Source organism: Zalophus californianus, chromosome 3 (genome assembly GCF_009762305.2).
Source record: "Zalophus californianus isolate mZalCal1 chromosome 3, mZalCal1.pri.v2, whole genome shotgun sequence".
NCBI lineage: Eukaryota > Metazoa > Chordata > Mammalia > Carnivora > Otariidae > Zalophus > Zalophus californianus.
In genome coordinates, this window is record NC_045597.1 from 40082867 (window position 1) to 40096383 (window position 13517).

Genomic DNA, 13517 nt, shown 5'->3' on the forward strand with positions numbered 1-13517 from the left:
AGATTTTTTTTAAACAATTGGGTAGGGACAGCCCTGATGAGGGAAATAACGTACTTCCCACTAATAAGGCAGGTAATGGCAAAAGTGATTATTTGGACAAACAAGAAATGTGGCTATATTTTACCCCAGATTAATGAAGCAAGTCATATGAATTTATAAAACATCTGTCATTATCTGTATAAATTGTTGTGCTGTTTTATTTATCCTGCTCTTCTGCAGGATCACCAGTAATCATGTCTATCCTGTACCATTAATGTATTCCGTATGATTATAAAAAAATAGAAAACTAGAAAAATGATATTTCTGTGTTTGATAAGAGAATCTCTTATAATCAGATTTTACTCTAGTAACAAAGAGGAACTTGGCTTGATTCCTTTTTGTTATCCCTTCAGCGCCCCCTCACCCCCCCATGTCTCTATCGTACAAATATCAATCAACAAGTGAAAGATTTAATGGCTTCTGATTGTCAGGATTTTTCCCCAACAATCTCCATTACAAAGTAAGTTAAAGTGAAATGCTAAAATTTGTATGGTACTCTTCTTGATTTGGGGGTACTAATTAGTAGAGTGTGATATTCAAGTAAAAGACTAAATCATTCATTTAATGTTATACCATTAGATTCTAAATTTATGCCTAACTGACTGTGGAGCACTGGATGTGTTTCAAAAAAATGTTATGTTAACATGACGTATGTGTGTGTGTGCATTTGTGTTTGTATGGATGTATTTACTGAACCTTATTGACTTGATGTGTTGAATAACAGTTATAAAAGGTAAAACTATCAGTTTAACCCTGTTAAGCTTTAAACTCAAAGAAGTCTGTTGGCTTTCACGTATTTTGTTAAATCACTTGTAACAGCTTGCAAGATGGAAATACATGTTTAATATTATAATATAAAATAATCTATCTTGGAAATATTCCAATTAAAGACTAAAATGCAGCATATGTAAACATAAATTTAGATTTTTGTGGACCAAACCCATTTTCCAAGAATTAAAATATTACCCAAATGTGACCTAAACTCATTGTTATCTGAAGCCTCACACTTGACAGAGTGTTATGAAAATTAGTTTTTCTACATGTAAACTGGAAAATAAAATCTACTTAAATAATAGTTCTATATGTATTAGTGGGAACAAAATGAGCTGTACGTATTTTGTTGAAATTATATTTAGATGATATAAAAATAAAATTCATAGATAAATTAAAGATTACTTCAGTCAAGTGGAAATTGAAAAATATAAACAAATCTCAAATGAAAGAAATATGGCACTAAAGATACTATAAGAATATAGATACCAAAAAAGGGTAAACTGGAAGTCTTTATATTTAAAAAGTATAGTAATTGGTGAATAATAGACTGCATATCACATACCATAGCTCAGCAATTGGCATGTGTTAACAGTAAATGTTAGATGAATGAGTGAGAAAGCTATTGAATCAAAAAATAATTGAGGCATTCATGTCTGGGAGCAATCAGAGATGACCATGGACAGAACTACAAGATAAAGTTAGATGTTTTGTTGGAGGCAGTAGAAACAGATAATGGAAGAAGTATTAATGAAAAAGAGATCACTCGGGGTGCCTGGGTGGCTCAGTTGGTTAAGCATCTGCCTTCGGCTCAGGTCATGATCCCAGGGTTCTGGGATCGAGCTCCACAACAGGCTTGACGGGGAGTCTGCTTCTTTCTCTCACTCTGCCTGCTTGTACTCCCTCTCTCTCTGTCTCTCTGTCAAATAAATAAATAAAATCTTTAAAAAAATGAAGAAAGATCACTGGAAAATTAGAAAAAAAAAGTTACCGTAAGAAAGTAGTGTCATGAAGCAATTACACTTTGTTTATTTGTAATATTAGAAGATGTTCAGCATTTTTAAAAGACCAAGGAAAAGTTTCCTGTGGAGAAGCTGACATTCCAGAAGGAGGGGATTAAAAAGTAAAAATTTGAGCTCAAATATCTTGTAAAATTCATATTTCACCATAGCACAGGCAAAGCATTTTTGTATCTGTGGATAGAAACAGAAAATAACTGTTTGCTGACTTCTTGATATATGGAAAATTATTGGATTGGATTTTGACTTGTAGAAGCATGGAATCTGAAACAAGTATGAAATAATTCTGAGAGGGGGATGAAGAGAAAGAGAGAAAGGAAAGAAGAATGAACTCCTGAAGTATATGAAATGGAATGAAACAAGTTGATTAGTAAGAAACCAGGAAACATTTTGAAGTACATCATGGGTACTCCATGAATAAATATCATAAAAAATTAAATTGATTCTTATTATACTAACCCATTCCAAACTACACATAAAAAATCTTTTTCTTTCCTCCTTCCTTCCTTCCTTCCTTTTCTTTTTCTTTCTTTCTTTCTTTCTTTCTTTCTTTCTTTCTTTCTTTCTTTCTTTCTTTCTTTCTTTCTTTCTTTCTTTTTCTTTCTTTCTTTCTTTCATTCTTTCTTTCTTCCTTTCTTTCTTTTCTTTCATTTCTTTCCTTTTTCTTTCGCTTCTCTTCTCTTTTCTTTTATCCTTCTTTCTTTCCTTCTTTCCTTCCTTTCATTTGCAGCTGCTCCCCTTGTTGAGAGGGCTAAGAGTGGGAAAGTTGCTGTCAGCTGCAGCAACTAGCTTGCAACTGTGAGTAGGACATTACCCACATACTCATGATACCTAGTGGGTGATGGAGTATTCTGGGAAATTGGTGGTTTCTCTCAGTCATCGAATCCACAAGTGGATATAGACTTTGGAAATTAAGTAAACAATAAGTGTTCTTATGATTTAAGCCAATTTCATGTAGTCCTTTAGGTATAGGCAAGTGTTCCAGATGATGTCCATAGCAATTACATTTGCTTATTATTTGAAAATTAAGTGTTGTTTTTTGGCTTTAATGGGAAAATATTTTGAAAAAGAACATGTCTAAAGTGCAGTGCTGTGAAGAAGACAAAATAATTTAAAATGAAAAATTTGAAATCTGCCTTAAAATCATTAAAAGCCATTGAATTACACATTTAACCATATGTATTTATGAAGTAACCACTTTGAGCCAGACTCTTTTATGTCTAGTTGACGCAGAGTACCAAACAAGGAAAGAGACAAAAAACAAGTTAAAACAATATATGTATTTAGATAGTAATATGCACTCCATAAAAGATGCACTTAAATAAGATATACGCTCACATATTAAAGGAACAAAACTCAGCAGCCAAACCAAGTACCTTAGTAAATTAAAAGAAGACAAAAATGATCTCTTAAATAACCAGGAACTATACGATTTTAGTAATTTTAAATGTTATGGCTGCTAATATAGTAAAACCTTATTTCATTATTAGTCTTGCATCAAAAGTTTGATAGAGTATTAATGCCATTTCAGATTTCAATTGCATATCATTATGCAATTCAGTGTTTGAACACACACAGTGTCAACATGATACATATCTGTAAATATGGAATACAACAAAGCATTTATGCTGTGAATGATGATAACACTGAATTGTGTTTTCAAAATCATTTATTTCAAATCATCAGAAAACATACGCTCTAGAACATACCCATAAATGCATTGTTGATGTATTCGAACTCCTAAGAATAATAAACACAGTAATAAAAATTGACATAAAAACATTAAGCTTAATAGCAAAAAATGAATTAAACAATAGCCATTAATCCTTTCATTGGATATTAAATATGAAAACATTAGCTTATTATTAGTATAATTCACTTTAGTAATTAATATCCATTTTCTAATGTCATTAATTGCAGTGCTAAAATAGATTGCATTTTTTTTTACCTCCTCAGAAGTCATCACTTATGATACCCATGGTAGTAAAAATGAGAATAACAAAAACGATAGAAAAGAACACACATATTTTATTTTCACACTGAACGGATTTTCACAAACAACCATGAGAAAGCCCGGTTTGTTTATTAACTCTTCTGAAAGAGTAACTGACTTCATTTGTTTTTCGGAATGAGGGTAAGTTCCTCGACCTGCCAGGAAAAGCGTGGTAACTACATTTTCCTCACTGATTCTCTCAGCTAATTTGGGTCTTTGCAGGAACGTTTTCGGCGGGGGAGAAAAGAGCCACCACCATCAGAGCACCTGCAACAGTGCTGCGGGGCAGCGGCATGCCTCAGGTGGAAGCAAGGGCAGAACCATTCTGGCACCCAGCTGACTTGAGTCACCCTGAAATTCTCGAAGGTACTCTTGCGCCTGCTTCTCTAAATGAGACTTCCTTTGGTAATAATGTTTCTCCCTTCCCTGATAGTCTCTTATTTGTCTTTCTACACGCAGCTCATAAATCATTTTTATGAGACTTTCACTAATTTTTAGCTGAGTTAAGGTGTCCCTTAACTACGCTTTCATAATCCTTTGGTCAACCTCATCTCATTACTACATTCATTACATTCATTCATTCATTCATTCCTTTTCGATGCTCTGTGATGAGAGGCAAAATATTCTTCATCCAATTCAAACCTGTGAATCTCCCTGCTCCCCTTCAAACAAATAAATATTCTTCAACTTCCACTTCCTCCCCAAAGATGACACATATTTCACAGAGAAATTAGATGTTACCCGATTCCAGCGCTCTAAATATCCTGCTACTGGATAAAAGGACTTATCTACAAACACACCCAACTTCTTCTCCCTGCTTTTTGTAAAATTGAAGATCTGTTCTTTGACCTCTATGCAGTCGATCTGTACATGCACCTCAGATCTATTTGGTCGCAGGAACCCTACGCTATCGGCTTAATTCCTTTTCTCCTTTGAATTCAGCTTTTCCTCTTACTTTGATCATTCCTATCATCAGTTAAATATGCTGTTCCATAGAAACCACTCGTGCCAGTCACTAAGCTCAAATATATATTTTATGTCATCATTTAATTTGACCTCTGAAAACTATTCAATATTTTTCAACATTCCTTTATCTTGAAAGATTCCCTTCTCAGGCTCTGAGAAGGCTATGACTAGGACATCATAGTCTTCTTATACTTCTAATGTCTTTTTTGCAACAAATTCTTGATCTCCTTTACAGATTTATACTTTGTATTCAGCCATTCGATTTGGAAATACCTAAAATTCTGTCCTGGACTCTTTTCTAAACCCCACAGTAATTTCTTCTATGCCTTGTATGTTATTTAACACATTGCTCCAGGGGTCTAATCTATGAAATAACCAACCACCTTCTTGATATTTACACTTGTATATTTCAAAAGTAGCACAAACCAGACAAGCCCAAAAAGTAACTAATAATCTCCCTTCTCTTTGTCAGCCTCCCAAACATGGCTTCCCTCCAATTATTTTTATCGTAATGAAGAGAGCCACTGTTCATTTCATTTCAAAAGTCAGAAACTTGAATGCTAACTTTTCTTTTCATGTTTACTAACTTTATTATAAAAGATATTGATGGACAGCCAGATGAAGAGGAACATAAGGTGAGTTCTGGAAGGATTGTGAGGGGTCCTTAGTGTAAGAGCCTCTTTGTTTTGGAACTGGAGTGTGCCATCTTCCCAGCACTTGGGTGTGTTCACCAACCCAAAAGCTCATCAAATTTCATTGTTTAAGGACTTGTTAGCTTTGTTTTCTCCCTCTTTTGGTCCCTCTCAATTTTAATCTATCACCAATCTTATGATATTTACATCGTAAATATCCTTCAATTCATTCACTTCCTTTCATCTCCTTTCCATCCAGTAGTTTAATTTACCATTGTTTTCCATCTGGACTACATTTTTTTTCTAAAGATTTATTTATTTATTAGAGGGGGAAGGGGCAGAGGGAGAGAATCCTCAAGCAGACTCCCCACTGAGCACGGAGTCCCATGATGGCCTTGATCCCACAACCCATGAGGTCATGACCTGAGTTGAAACCACATGTGGGATGCTCAACAAACTGAGCACCCAGGTGCCCCTGAACTACTTCTACAGCCTTTTCATTTGTCTTTCATTTTCTTTTATCTTATTTCTATACTTCAGACGCAATGATATTTTGTAAAACTTGCTAATCTGTGTTAGTCCATACTTACAATCTTTCTGCTTTTTATGAGCCAGAAAAAGAGATATTTGTAAACCAGTATATTCTGCCTTGTCTGAGCTGGGTTTATTTTCCTTTCTTTTTTTTTTTTTTTTTTTTTTTAGCTATCTTGTCTTTTTTTTCTCCTAGCTTTATGGAGGTATATTTAATATTTAAAAACGGTACATATTTAATATATTCATCTTGTTTAAATTAGACTTATGTATACACTCATGATACCATCACACAATCAAGGTAATAAATACATTCATCATCTTCAAAAGATTCTTTGTGTACCTTGTGTGTGTGTATATGTGGTAAGAACATTTAATATGAGATCTACCCTCTTAACAGGTTTATAAGTGCACAACACTATTACTTGAGCTGTCTGATCCTGATTTCTCCATCCTTGTTTTGTACCACTCTCCTCCAATTTGTCAGAGCCCTGGTCACACTGGAATCTTTCTGTTCATCATATGTACCATGTCTCCTTTTACCACACGCTGCTTCTTTTGCCTAGAACATCCCTCTTCCATACTGCATTCCGTAAATCCCCGCCTATCCCACACATAACAATTCAATGGCTTTGTTTTCATGAAAGCCCACCCTTACCCAGATTAGTAGGTCTCCTTGGCAGTACAGCTGTCCCCCACTTATCCATGGTTTTGTTTTCCCTGGTTTCAGTTATCTGTGGACGGCCATGGTCTGGAAGCAGATGATCCTCCTTCTGACTTACTGCTAGAAGGTCAGTAGTAGCCCAACATGATGTAACAATGTCTATGACATCTACCTCATTTCATCTCACCTTGTAGACGTTTTATTATCTCACATCACAAGAAGGGTGACTACGGTACCAGAAGATATTTTAAAAGAATGACCGCATTCACATAACTGTTATTAGAGTATATTATTATAATTGTTTTAATTTATTATTAGTTATTGTTGTTAATCTCTTACCATGCCTAATTTATAAATTAAAGTTTGTCATAGGTTTGTATGTATGGGAAAAAAACCCACAGTATACATAGGGTTTAGTACTATTTGCCCTTTCAGGCATCCACTGGGGTCTTGGAATGTATCCCCAGCAGATAAAAGGGGCTACTGTATATCTCTTTTTTTCAAGACTCTTCTACCTTTGACATTTTATATTTTTCTGTGTGATCATTTATGTCTGTTTCTTTCTATATACCCTAAACTCCATGAAGCCATAGCATATATCTACCTCTCGGGCACCTGAGTGACGCGGTTGGTTGGTTAAACTTCTGTTTTCGGCTCAGGTCATGATCCCAGGGTCCTGGGATCAAGCTTGGCATCGGGCTCCCTGCTCCGCGGGAAGCCTGCTTCTCCCTCTCCCTCTGCCCCTGCCCGCACTCCCACTTGTGCTCTTGTGCTCCCTCTCTCTCTCTCAAATAAATAAATAAAATCCTGAAAAAAAAGAATATATCTACCTATAGCGCAAATGCCAACCATAGTGCTTGAAATATATTAGGTAATTAATTCCATCTGTTGAATGAGCATTATTTTGAAATTTTTAATTTATATTTCTTTCTTTTTTCCTCCTTTAAGTGCAGAGATGATGAAAGTATTCATCTTGGAATTCTCAGTGCCTTAAATATGTCCTCAAATCCATTAGGAAAAAAAATGATTTTTTTCATAAAGGAGAGTTGGTTGGTAATGTAAGGAAAATGACATATTAGGGAAGATGAGATAGAGTTATTGTAAATCCTTCAGAAAATGTTAATTGTTTATTGTAATTACAATGACATCTAATAGAACACTGAATTTGAAATGACTTTTTTCCTTTTGTTTTTACAAGTGCCTTGTACTTTGATTTATTTTCCATTACCATTTTTAATTAGTAAAGCAATTTAAATAACTTACATAGGGCTGGTGATGTGAATAAAAGAAGGAATTGCCACACAATTGAAATCTTGTCAATTTCTGGTTTCTGACTCCTGTAAATACCTCATTTCAAAGTGGCAAATGATAGGGAAGCCGTATTGCCTTGTGCTCTCATTAGCCTTTTTATTAACACCAATCTCTTATAAAACAATTATAAGAATTTGAGGAACTAGCATATCTAATCTTCAAATTTAATTTTTCTCTTTGAACCTAAAAAAGAAATGATGAGACCTTTGTATGTTTAATAATGGAAATTAAGAAGCAATTGTGACTCTGTCCTAAATGTTTACTTATTCCCTGACCTTCATAACAATCTCATATACATTTTGCACCTTTATAAAATGGGACTTATAATATACCAGGTATATACATATTAAGATTATGAGAATTGCCATTCCACTTAAGCTAAAACTATTTAATGTTTGAATTGAGACATTGAATGTCAAAGTTTTCTCACATATTTGTAAATAATGCTGAGAAAATATTTTGATAGTCTGACCTGAAGTGTGTTCATTAAAAAATCAAATACTATTCTATGATATAAAATATTATTTTTACTGCTTTCTGTTGCTATTATTCATTTTCCCAAATATTGTCCTTATTACAAGCAGAGCAGGAACCAACTGCATCCCTGCAGTTTGCCTCAGAAAGATAAAAAAATGTTCCCAATTTGGTGTTCCTCAAGTGTGCATTAGTCAGGCAGAGTTAATGGAGCTATCTATCACTTCCAGCTCTCCTCTGTGAGCAGAGAGCAATAGATGACCCAGCTGACTCAGCTCAGCTGGTTTGTTATTCATAGGCTGACTGCAGTGTCGTTCTGGTGGACTCGTCACAGGGATCTAAGGCTCAGTTGGCAAACGTATCTGAACTACCATGTCAACTCTAGAAGTGATTCTTGCCAAGAAGGTCTTAATTCAAATGGTATAGTCGGAGAAATCATTAATTCCATTTACGAATAGACATAAAAACCTTAGACCTGATATTTTATAGCATAAAGTTCCCAAATGGATTTAGTCGTTGCTGTTATAAATGGGGAGAAATGGGGAAAATAACCAATAGCTTCAATCAATCTGTGACATAAATAACCAATGAAACAAGACAGTTAGACAATAGAACATAATCAGTAGTTCCTGAAAATATCTTGGACCAAATTACAAAGACAAAATTCTTAATAAAGGACAATTATGTCAAAACTTTAGATACAAGATGATTAGCATTCTAGTCTATTTGTACCATTGCTTATCTGCTAATTACCAACAAATCACATCAAAAGATCACTGACTGTAGAAGTTAAATGTCAAAAGTTTGTCTTATCCAGCTTCTCCCATAATTTCTCAAATTTGTAAAGTTCATTGAATGTGGGAAAAGGTTGAGAAAAGATTGAATATGTGTAATGAGATATACTGCTATATTCTCATCTTCCACGGCCAACCCAACCCTATATGAATTATACCATTTTTTGCCTTTGAAGTATTTAATTCTTGGGTGTAGGTCTTTGTGTCATGTCTTTTCCTTTCCCTAGATCTCATCATTTTTGAATAATGTAAAGATCTGGACATGTACCATCTTTGACATGTCAGAATGATTATTTCTAGAGAACTGTCAAGTTAGATCAACTTTCATCCCTATGCTAAAGATTGAACTGGAGTATTTAATTCAAGGACTGCCTTTCTGAATTTGACAGTATGACACTAAGAATCTAGTGATAGATGTGAGATATACACCTGGAATTTGAATGATTTCCTGAATGTTTGGAATCTGAATATAAATGTTACTAAATGTGTTTGTTCTAATAATAAATTAATATAAACATTATTTTTGGTGTATAGTGAGTGAATTTTGGAAACTTCAAAATGACATTCTGTTATAGACTATTTTGTATATTTGTGAGATTATTCCTTTATGTTAAAAGCAACATACAAATCTATATTCCATATTTTATTGTTTATTATTATTCCAAAATACACTTTATACAAAGAAGGCTATTTTAGAACTATTTTAAATATTTTTTAAACTTCAAATGAGTTTTAAAAATCTGTATGCTTACTGTTTTCAGGGTATCTCCTCTCCTCTCCCCATAGGATATACCATATGACAGAAATAAATGCTAACTTCAGAGAGTACTCAAATCCAGATCAGCTTTGTAGGATGTGGGGCAATAAAAGTCAGAGTAGCATGTTTTGTTTTGTTTTTTATTCAAACACTTTTTTTCCTCTAGACAAGGTTAATTTTTTTTTAAAGATTTTATTTATTTGACAGGGAGAAACACAGTGAGAGAGAGAACACAAGCAAGGGGAGTGGGAGAGGGAGAAGCAGGCTTCCCGCCGAGCAGGGAGCCCGATGAGGGGCTTGATTCCAGGACCCTGGGACCATGACCTGAGCCAAAGGCAGATGCTTAACAACTGAGCCACCCAGGCGCCCCAAAACTTATACATTTCTTAAAATGATAAATACAACAAACAAAACTGACTGACAAACTGGTCACTACACCTTAGAAAATTGAAACAGAATATTCACTAACCAAGTTTCATACACATCATAGAGATATAACAGCTCAGTCTCACAGCATGTATTTATAATGTAGTGATTAGTTTGCATGATGGAGTAAAAAAAAAAAAAAACAAAAACAAAAAACTATAATGTACCCTATAGAAAACTCTTAAAAATCTGGGGAGAAATAGTAAAATATTATCCCACAGAACATTGTCCAATAGTAAATTAAATTAGAAATATATGTAGATTCTTATATAACATAGCATAAATAGGTACACAAAAGTTGGAGTTGAAACTTTTTAAAACTGGAAACTTAGAAAGATAAAACTGTATGTACAGATTAAATGATTGTAATGAAAACTAGTTACCACTACCCAAGTAAAAAAAAAAAAAAAAATTTCCAGCACTCAGAGGCCCCTACCTAAATCTCTTGTTGATCACAATGATCTCATATCTGGCCGTTAATGTTATCAATTCTGTGCACTTCTTTATAGTGTAATTATCTAATTATGCCTGCACAGTATAGGTATGCAGTAGTCAGCGTTCAAACAGAGAAGCAGAACCAGTATAAGATACGTATTAAAATATTAATTGCAAGAAATTGGCTTATGCAATTGTAGGAGTTGAGTAGGCCAGTCTAAAATCTATAGGGTGAGCCATTAGGAAGGGTATATGGACGAGCTGAAACTGTGAGCCACAGGCATAATTTCTTCTTCATCAGGGAAACCTCAGTTCTGTCCTGAAAACTGTGCAGCTGATTGAATCAGGGCCCTCAGATTGCCCAGCATAATCTCTCTTACTGAAAATCAATTGATTATGGATTTAACCACATCTACAAATGCTCAGTGTTTGAATGAATAACTGGAAATTGTTGCCTAAGCAACTTGACATACCAAATGACCATCACAGTATGTAAGCCTATATATGCATGGTTTAGTTTTACTTGTTTTTAAATTTTATTTGGATTTATTTTTGCAGAAAACATTTTTTTCTATTTACCCTCTCTTGGTCAATATTATTTTCCAAGATTCATCCATGTTGTCATTTGCAGTTGGTGTTTATTTTTACTTTTTATTATTAGAAAAAATACACTTCTTTATTCTATGTTAAATGAATATTTGAGCAGTTTTCTATTTGGAATACTCATAAACAATGCTTCTAATGAGTGTTCCTGGGTATTAGTATCTTGGCACATTTCAGAACGCATTTCTGCAAGGTATATAGCTAAAAAGGAATGGCTAGGTCACGGGGTATGCAGATCTTTAACCGGACCAATGTTAAAGAAAAATCACCATGGTACTTGTTAAAACAGGAAGGGTTTACCCAGGACTACTGTAATAGGAGTCAACTCTATTGCAGTAGGGAATAGAGATTGAGCTTAATTCTACATATAACAAGGACATGTGGGCATTTATAACCAAGAAGCAGAGTGAAGGGGTCAGTGGATGAAAAATTGCTAACAGGAAACATCAAGAGTACAGGGATTTTTGCTGAACTGACCTACCAGGATTCTTGGTAAAGGCAGACCAAGGACTTAAACATGAAGAGTGGAGAATGAAGAACTTGATCATATATCAAGGGTGGTCGTATATCGTGGGTGGGGAGATTCTCACAAAGATTAGTTAGCAGGGTACCTGCAGGTCAAGTTCCAGGACTAGTCCTGAACTGGGCTCAAAGGAGCTTGACTAAAATTTGGTCAAAAAGAGAGTTTTTGTCACCAGATAATGCCAAATTCTTTTCCAGAGTGAATATCACCAATTAACACTCCTCTACGATAGTGTATGAGAGTTTATTTTGCTTGACAAACTTGTCAACAGTTAGACTTTTCAGTAGTACTCATACTTGTGGGGATATAATTGCATATCACTGAGATTTTATTCTTATTTATTTTTATTACTAATGAGGGGTGCCCCATTTCTACATGTTTACAGGTCTTTTGAATTTTCATTTCTTTAATGTATGTACTTAAGTTGTTTTTTACCTGTTGGTTTGAATGTTTTCCATTTATTGATTCTTGGGGTTTCTGTATATAGTTTGGATGTGAGCCTGTTGCCAGTTGTTGGAAATGTCAACTCACTCAGTCTCCCAGTGGCTAAGTTTACATTCTCTTAATAGCTCTTCTGTATGAGGAGAAGTTCTTAGTTTTAATGCATTCAAATTTATCAATTATTTTCTTTATAGTTTCTGCTTTTTCTGCCAGTTTAGAACATTTTTCACTACACAGATGTCATGAAGTTATTCTCCCTTATTAGTTTATTCATTTCCCTTTGCACTGTAAAAAAAGTTTATTGTAAGTCTAGGTCCATGTATCTATTAACCTGTTTACACCTTCTCTTTATTCTATTTTGTTGATTTATCCTTCTATTTGCTAATATCACAGGCTTGACTAAGTAGTTTTCTAATATGTTGTAATATTTGATAGAAAAAGGTCTTTTCACTTCTTTCTTCTTCTGTAAGAGGTCTTGACTCTTTTTGACTATTTGAACTTCCATATAAATCTTACAATTTGCTTAATTTCACAAATAACCTGCTCAGATTTTGTTTAGAACAACCTTCCATTATCTCTCAAGTTGAGAATTGACACTGAATAGGTGAGTGGGTATCACTAAGTGGATTTTCACTAAATAATCACGTTTTTATTCCCTCAACCTCCATCTTCTGTTGTGCTTGCCTTGACAATAGCTACAAAAAATAATTTTTAAAAGAATGTCTTGCCACTTTCAGAGACTTTGGAAGGAGTAGAGAATCAGGTTTGCAACCCAGAACCTCTCAGGTTCCATCTGCCTATGGAACTGAGATGGTGGATTAAAAACAAAAAAAAACAAACAACTATATTAAGTAATTAGACAATTAAATCAGATGTTTATGTTAAGTAAATATCCCTTTAAACTAAGATATTATAGTTCTTTTTTTTTTAAGATTTTATTTATTTATTTGACAGAGAGAGAGAGACAGTGAGAGAGAGAGAACACAAGCAGGGGGAGTAGGAGAGGAAGAAGAAGGCTTCCTGCCAAACAGGGACCGGGGGATCATGACCTGAGCTAAAGGCAGACAGTTAACAACTGAGCCACCCAGGCACCCCGAGATTATAGTTCTTTTAACAGTTTTTGATAGTTTCTTTATTA